Raw genomic sequence first — 8438 nt, 5'->3', positions numbered from 1 at the left:
ACAGGGGGTTCATGTGCAGATTTGTCACATGGAAACATTGCATGATGCTGAGGTTTGGAGTGTGACTCCAGTCACCCTGGTAGTGAGCATAGTATCCAATAGGTAGTTTTTAAAATTGTTTTTTTCTTTTTTTTGAGACGGTGTCTTGTTCTATCACCCAGGCCGGAGTGCAGTGGCACAATCTTGGCTCACTGCAATCTCAGCTTCCCAGGTTCAAGTGATTCTTGCACCTCAGCCTCCCGAATAGCTGGGTTTACAGGCATGCGCCACCACGCCTGGCTAATTTTTTAATTTTTATTAGAGATGGGGTTTCACCATGTTGGCCAGGCTGGTCTCGAACTCCTAGGCTCAAGCAATCCATCCACCTCAGCCTCCCAAAGTGCTGGGGTTACAAGGGTGAGCCACCGTGCCTGGCCTCTAATAGGTAGTTTTATTGATTGATTTATTTTTTATTTATTTATTTATTTTTTATTATACTTTAAGTTCTTGGGTACATGTGCACAACGTGCAGGTTTGTTACATATGTACACATGTGCCATGTTGGTGTGCTGCACCCATTAACTTGTCATTTACATTAGGTATATCTCCTAATGCTATCCCTCCCCCCTCCTCCCACCCCACAAGAGGCCCCGATGTGTGATGATCCCCTTCCTGTGTCCAGGTGTTCTCATTGTTCAATTCCCACCTAGAGTGAGAACATGCGGCGTTTTGGTTTCTGTTCTTGCTGATAGTTGTGAGTGACATGATGGTTTCCAGCTGCATCCATGTCCCTACAAAGGACATGAACTCATCCTTTTTTATTGGCTGCCATAGTGTTCCATGGTGTATATGTGCCACATTATTCTTCATCCAGTCTGTCACTGATGGACATTTGGTTAGTTCCAAGGCTTGCTATTGTGAATAGTGCCCACAATAAAACATACGTGTGCAATGTGTCTTATAGCAGCACAATTTATAATCCTTTGGGTATACACCCAGTAAATGGGAGGCTGGGCAAATAGTATTTCTAGTTCTAGATCTTGAGGGAGTCGCCCACACTTCTTCCACAAACGTTGAATAGTTTACAGTCCCACCAACAGTGTAAGAGTGTTTCCTATTTCTCCAACCATCCTCCCAGCACCTGTTGTTCCTGACTTTTTAATGAAATAGGTAGTTTTAAGCCCACTCCTGCTTCCTCCACCCTTCTGGTAGTCCACAGTACCTATTGGTTCCACATTTTATGTTCCATAGTGCTCAATGTTTACCTTCCACTTCTAAGTTGAGACCATGCCAGTATTTGGTTTTTTGTTCCTGTATTAATTTAAATAAAGCTGCTTTTAAAAAGCAATAAATTTTCTTCTTTGGTTATTAAATACTTCTGGATTTCTACAGTACCATATATCATTCTTGTAATCAAAATAGAATAAAATACTTTTAGGCGGGCATGCGTGGCTCATGCCTGAATCCAGCACTTTGGGAGGCTGAGGTGGGTGGAGGAGGTTCAGGTGTTCGAGACCAGCCTAGCCAACATGGTGAATACACCATCTCTACTAAAAATACAAAAATTAGTGGGATATGATGCGCATGTCTGTAGTCCCAGCACTGTGGAGGCTGAGGCAAGGAAATTGCTTGAACCTGGGGACGCTGGAGGTTACAGTGGCCGAGATTGTAACCACTGCACTCCAGGCCTAGGCAACAGAGGAGCACTCCACCTCAAAAAAATAATTAAAAAAAAAAAAGATTGGGGCACGCAGTGCTCACCACCTGTAGTCCCAGCCACTTTGGGAGGCCGAGGCAGGAGGATCACAAGGTCAGGCCGCAATTTGAGGACTAGCCTGGCCAACATGGTGAAACCCGTATCTCTACTAAAAATACAAAAATTAGCTAGGGTGATGGTGGGCACCTGAATGCCAGCTACTCGAGAGCTCAGCAAGCGAATGCTTGAACCTGGGAGGTGGAGGTTGCAGTGACCGCAAGATCACGCACTGCATTCCAGCCTGGAGACAGAGCAAGGACTCCATCAAGGGAAAAAAAAAAAAAATATATATATTATATATGTGTGTGTGTGTGTGTGTGTGTGTGTGATGTGCGCGCGCGCGGCGCGGCGCCGCGCATATATATATATATATATGTATGTATGTATGTATGTATGTATGTACCTATTTATTTCTTTTGAGATAGGCTCACTCTGTCACATGCTGGAGTGCAGCTCCACAGAAGCCTTGACGTCCCAGGCTCAGGTGATCCTCCTACCTCTGCCTCCCATGTAGCTGGGACTACAAGCATGTACTACTATGCCCAGCTAACTTTTAATTTTTTTGTAACTTTCTCAAATTTAAATTGAAAAAATTTGTTTTAAATTTTTTGGTAATTTTAAACATTTAATTTTGTAAAATTTAATTTTTTTTTTTTTGGAGACAGAGTCTCGCTCTGTCCCCCAGACTGGAGTGCAGTGGCGTGATCTCAGCTCATTACAAGCTCCACCTCCCAGGTTCACGCAATTCTCCTGCCTCAGCCTCTCTAGTAGCTAGGACTACAGGCACCAGCCACCATGCCTGGCTTTTTTGTGTATGTGTGTTTTTAGTAGAGACAAGGTTTCACCATGCTAGCCAGGATGCCCAGCCAAAATTTAATTTTTAAATTTTCTGTAGGTCTCACTATGTTGTCAAGGCTGTTCTCAAACTCCTGGGTTCAAGCAAACCTCTTGCCTTGGCCTCCCCAAAGTGCTGGGATTGCAGGTGTGAGCCAACAGGCCCAGGCAGAGTATCTTTATTTTTAAAGTACTGACTAGCATCAGCCAGACCTAATAAAACTCAGCATTCTTTTTCATCTCTTGGCTCCCCACCCCTTTTCTCAGAGTGGCATTGCCAAACCTTTTTTACTCGTCTTAAGCATTTGTGCTGGATTAATTCCCCATCACTGTCTACTCTGCTCTGTGCCCTAGGTATCTGATCGTACAGATGCTACAACCTGGCTCCCTTGCCCTCTAGCTTCCAGATGGGTTCAGCTATTGGCTTTAGCCAAAATCCTGAGGGTGAGAGGAGAGTGAGGTCAGATTATTTATTCCTGTAGCTCCCTCCCTGTCAGGTTCCTGCAAATTGGCTATATGCCTCTATCTGAAGGCCACAGATCCCATCTTCTTCAAAGCTTTCCCTGGGTCCCAGTGACTGCTTCTCCTCTTGCTTCTTTGGGCTTAGGGATGGTACCAGTTACCTACTATTACTTGTTCTGGGGTAATTAATTATCTCTTATATTCTTCCTCATCCTTGCTCACAATTCTATACAAAATCTGTTCAAATTCAAGTGTTCCATATCTTTTCTGTCGGGTTCACCACCAAGACAGCATTCAACTCCATCATCTTCCATTCACTGTCAGCAAATGACCTTGCCTCATTCTTTATTTTTACATAGAAGGTTGAGGCCTTCCTCAAATGGTTGTACAACATCAGTTCACTAAAAGTAGTCTCTACGTAGGGCCAGGTGCGGTGACTCACACCTGTAATCCCAGCACTTTGGAAGGCAGAGGCAGGCAAATCACTTGAGGTCAGGAGTTCAAGACCAGCCTGACCAACATGGTGAAATCCCATCTCTACTAAAAAATACAAAAATTAGCCGCGCATGATGGTGGGTGCCTGTAATCCCAACTATTGGGGAAGCTGAGGCAGGAGAATCGCTTGAACCCTGGAGGCGGAGGTTGCAGTGAGCCGAGACTGCGCCACTGCACTTCAGCCTGGGTGACAGAGGGAGACTCTGTCTTAAAAAAAAGTAGTCTACTTCTCTTCTTGATCTCTCAGAGCACAGGACACAGCTTGTTCATGGCAGGGCACAACCCTGATTTCCTCTGACCTCTAAGGACATCTTTCCCTCATTAGCTCATCTCCGCTCTTGCATACCTTAACTCTCGATGCTGCGGAAGTCTCGAACCTTGGTTTGCCCTCATGATAATTTTTTTTTTTAAACGAAGGCTTATCAGTTTTTTTAAACCACTTTATTACTTTTATTCAGATAATTTTTCAAACATGTACTTGCTGTCCTAATCATTTAATTAAACTCCAGTCCTTTATCTTTTCGACCAGATGCTACATATTTTATGTGGATTTCCAGTTGTCTCTTCAAACCCAGTATCACTTCATCCTTCCTCTCATTTTCCCTCCAGTTAGATTTTCTCCCATCATGTATTTTTCTTTTTTGGAATTCAGATTTATTGATTTCCATCGTGTTGACTTTAAAAATGGCATGAAGCTGACTGCAAGAAAGGGAACTGCTCATTTTAAGTTAAAATTAAGCTAATGATGAAAGTACATCACCTCTGGCTTCAGTCACCACATCGCCTTAGATTGAGTATAGATTTTTTGTGAACAAAGTTCTAGAACTTTGAAATCCAGGGATGCTGCAGGCCTCTCCCCACAACGTCCTTCACTTTGGGTCAGTCTCCTGGGCCAGAGGTGAAAGTGCTTTCAAAAATACTGCCCTTTCCCCAGCACAGTGTCTTCGCATCCACATACTGAGTTGGAACCCAGTACACCCAGTAGTCAGTAGTAAGACGCTTCCGTGGGGCCCAACTGAAGCGCCGTCATGCGGTGGTCTTCGCGTCCTTCCATAGGTTCACTGACCACATTTTTTATGGACCATGGGCAATTTCTCAGTCTGTTCTTTAGTGCCAATCCACAGCTGGTCTTGTTCTAGTTTAAAGGTGAATCTCACTTTCCTCCGGACTTATTGTACATGACAGACAGGGGTACCTTTGGTAGGCGCTCCTGGGCCCGCTTAACAGATGGCATCACATCTTTGGGTTTTCCTTTATCCAACACTTTCCTGTGTTGTTTCTGCCTGCAGAGAGGCTCCTTCTTGTTGTCTTCGGCCTTTGCATCCGGCTGCGCAGCATCTTTGGGTGTGTTTACTGCTAAAATATCATTGGTGGTGGAGCCAACCACCAAGATCTTGGCCCCACTAGTCACTTTTATTTCTCTCAATATCTTATCCTCAGGGACGAGTCCATTACACATGACTTTCTGTATGGCAGGCGGGAGACCTGTAATCAGGGGATCTTCTGTTTCAGTTCGGAGCCTGTGCTGTCCAGGGGGAACTTCACGTCGTGCTTGGTCTTGTTCCAGATGATCTTCAGGTCCACCAGCTCCCTGTCTGCGCCGCTGCCCGCGTCTTTGCGGTTGCTGACGGAGGCCTGGGACACGGGGTCACCAGGGATCTAGGCTGGGGCCGGCTGCAACCTGCAGGCTGCCTCGCTGCAGGCTGCCTCACGGGGTGCCGGAGTCCTCGGTCCCCGCCCCCGCCCTCGCCGCGGCTTCTGCCTCCAAGCAGTTGAGGGGCCGTGCCGGCGCCTCGGTCGCCATGGTCTTAGCCTCCGTGTCCATGCCAGGTTCCTCCATGCCATCCGGGTCCCCGGCCGCTGCCATGATGGTTGTGTACCAGATTTTCTCCCATGTTGTATGTTTTCCAGTGGTACCTATGTTCTCTTTGGCTCAAGAGTTTAAAACATTGAAATTTTGTTTTTGTTTTTGTTTTTGTTTTTTTTTGGAGACAGGGTCTCCCTCTGTCACCCAGGCCTGAGAACAGTGGCGTAATCATAGCTCACTGCAGCCTCGAACTCCTGGGTTCAAGTGATCCTCCTGCCTCAGCCTCCCAAAATACTGGGTTTACAGGTGTTAGTCACCATGCCCAGCCGATATTATTTTTTTAATGCTTCTATTTTCTGTGCTCCTCAACTCCAATTACTTATTGAATTCCACATTTTTTTCTTCAACTTATTTCTCAGAGTTCTTTCTTTTCTTTCTCACTGTTCTAATCAATGATTTTTTTTCTTTTTTCTTTTTTTTAACCATAGGCCAAGATTATTTTAATGGTCAATTTGTCTTCAAATTCCAGGCTCTCCCTAGTCCTATACAAGAATTAATTTTTCTAGAATATTGCTAATATCATGCACTTGTAGAATATAGCTCCAATTAATTATAATTACAATGTCAACAACTAATTTTCATAGAATACTTGTCATATGTTGACTGCTATACAATTTTTTATTTAGATTAATTATTTTAATCACAAGAATCCTATAAATACACAATTATACGTACATTTGGAAGAATTCTAGAACATTTAGAAAATTCCCAGAATTACCTAGCTACTGGTGGTGCTAGGATGCAAACTGAGCTTGAAATGAAAAGTCATGCTCTTAGTTTTTTTCCTATGCGATATAAATTCCTCAACCTGACTTCCGAAGTGCTCCACCAACTGCTACCCTGCCCATATAATCCAATCTCAGCTTATGTTTCTCTCTACATCAAACAGAGGGAGAGTTTCCTAATGCACCATAAACAAACCATACTCATTCCAGTTCTTTCCTTTTCCTTTTGCACTTGTAACTTTTTTCTCCTGTCATCTGATCAAATTCTCTTCTTCAGTTAAGGAACGGCTCCAGAATAGAATAAAGCCTTCATAAAATGCTATAGTTTGTTTTCTTTTTTTCTCAGAGCCTATAAGACCACTTACTGTCTGCCCCATTCATTTTCACATTCACTAATGAAGTGCTTTGGATTTTTATTTAACTGTTACATCTAAAATTGGTGTGAATTCATCCCAGAAGAAAATATTGGCGATTTTTATTTGTCAGGCCCTATATAAGGGCTGAGAATACAAAGATGGGTACAATTCAGTCTCTGAACTTAAAGAGTTTAATTCAAGGGGAAAGCAAAAGTGTAAACTAAAATAATATACTCTGATAAGTGATAATTTTGGAAGGTGACATTGCAGTGATGTTTCACTTCAATAATTGCATGACTGCAAATGTATTGAGGATAAGGGAGCCAGGTTTCTCACTGAAAGAGAAACAAGTTACAATTAAAGAAAGGGAGAAAACCCTGGAAGTAATGTTACCCCAATAGCAAAGAGCCCGCTAGTGCCCAGTTGTTGGTTTAGAAACCAGCAGTTTTGCTTCACTTTATGTTGGGGATATATCCTGAGAAATGCATCAGTAAGCGATTTCATTGTTGTGTGAACATCAAAGAGTGCACTTACACAAACCTTGATAGTATAGCCTACTGCACACCTAGGCTATATCGTATAGCTTTTTGCTTCTAGGCTGTAAACCTGTGCAGCATGTTACTGTACTGAATACTGTAGGCAATTGTAACACAATGGTAAGTACCCATGTATCTAAACATATAAAATGTACAGTAAATATATGGTATTATAATTTTATGGGACCACCATCCTATATGTGGTCTGTCATTAACAGAAACATGTGATTGTACTTAATTGATCAATCCTCTTGCATGTAACCAGTTCCCCTAATTGCCACCAGCCTCTCACCCTGAAAATTCCTTCCTTACCCTACTTGGTCTATGATTCCCTACTGTGGGCTACTGTATTAGTCTGTTCTCACAGTACTATAAATAACTACCTGAGACTTGGTAATTTATGAAGAAAAGAGGTTTAAGTGAATCAGTTCCACAGGCCTAACAGGAGGCATGACTGGGATGCCTTAGGAAACCTACAATCATGGTGGAAATTGAAGAGGAAGCAAGCAGCACCTTCGTCACAAGGCAGCAGCAGACAGAACGAAGGGGGAAGTACCACACACTTGAACCATCAGATCTCATGAGAACTCATTATCGTGTGAACAGCATGGGGGAAATCCACCCTCATGGTCCAATCACCTCCCACCAGAACCCTCCCTCAACACATGGGATTACAATTTGATATGAGATTTGGGTGGGGACAGAGAGCCAATCCATATCAGTCACTTCTTTACACATACACACTTTCTTCCAGTCACTTCTTTACACACACACACACACACTTTCCTCCAACTGCTGGGGTTTCTTCAGCCTTAGCCGAATCACTCCCCAGCAGGGACCCCCTTTTCACTCCAGTGAGGTTTTGGCATCCCTTATGGGTTTCCTACTCACACTATGGGGACATATACTTTGCTGGGCCCCAGTCTAATAGGTTTTGGATTGAATTACTTGGGAAGTGAACAACGAAATAGAAGGGAGCAAGGGAAGGAAAGAAGAGCACTTCTTTTTTTTTTTTTTTTTTGTTTTTTTGAGACGGAGTCTCGCTCTGCGGCCCAGGCTGGAGTGCAGTGGCTGGATCTCAGCTCACTGCAAGCTCCGCCTCCTGGGTTTACACCATTCTCCTGCCTCAGCCTCTGGAGTAGCTGGGACTACAGGCGCCCGCCACCTCGCCCGGCTAGTTTTTTGTATTTTTTAGTAGAGACGGGGTTTCACCGTGTTAGCCAGGATGGTCTCGATCTCCTGACCTCGTGATCCACCCGTCTCAGCCTCCCAAAGTGCTGGGATTACAGGCTTGAGCCACCGCACCCGGTCAAGAAGAGCACTTCTAATTTAAAAAATACATTATCAATCACATTCCCTTTTTGTATTATATTTGAACTTTTGTCTTTAATTCAGATTTTTCCTGCAAGAGATTCCCAGAAATTGAAT

The 8438-nt window shown here is 43.7% G+C and overlaps 1 pseudogene; it reads right to left on the bottom strand.

Annotated features, from left to right (window-relative positions):
• Window positions 1-4436: 4436 nt before the first annotated feature.
• LOC108532523 (ubiquitin domain-containing protein UBFD1-like) lies at window positions 4437-5399 on the bottom strand (annotated as a pseudogene).
• Between the last annotated feature and the right edge of the window lie 3039 nt (window positions 5400-8438).

The sequence above is a fragment of the Rhinopithecus bieti genome, unplaced genomic scaffold, assembly GCF_001698545.2.
Source record: "Rhinopithecus bieti isolate Rb0 unplaced genomic scaffold, ASM169854v2 scaffold_8675, whole genome shotgun sequence".
In the NCBI taxonomy this organism is placed as follows: Eukaryota; Metazoa; Chordata; class Mammalia; order Primates; family Cercopithecidae; genus Rhinopithecus; species Rhinopithecus bieti.
Note: the sequence above shows the minus strand (reverse complement) of the source record. Positions and strands in the feature narration are given on the sequence as shown.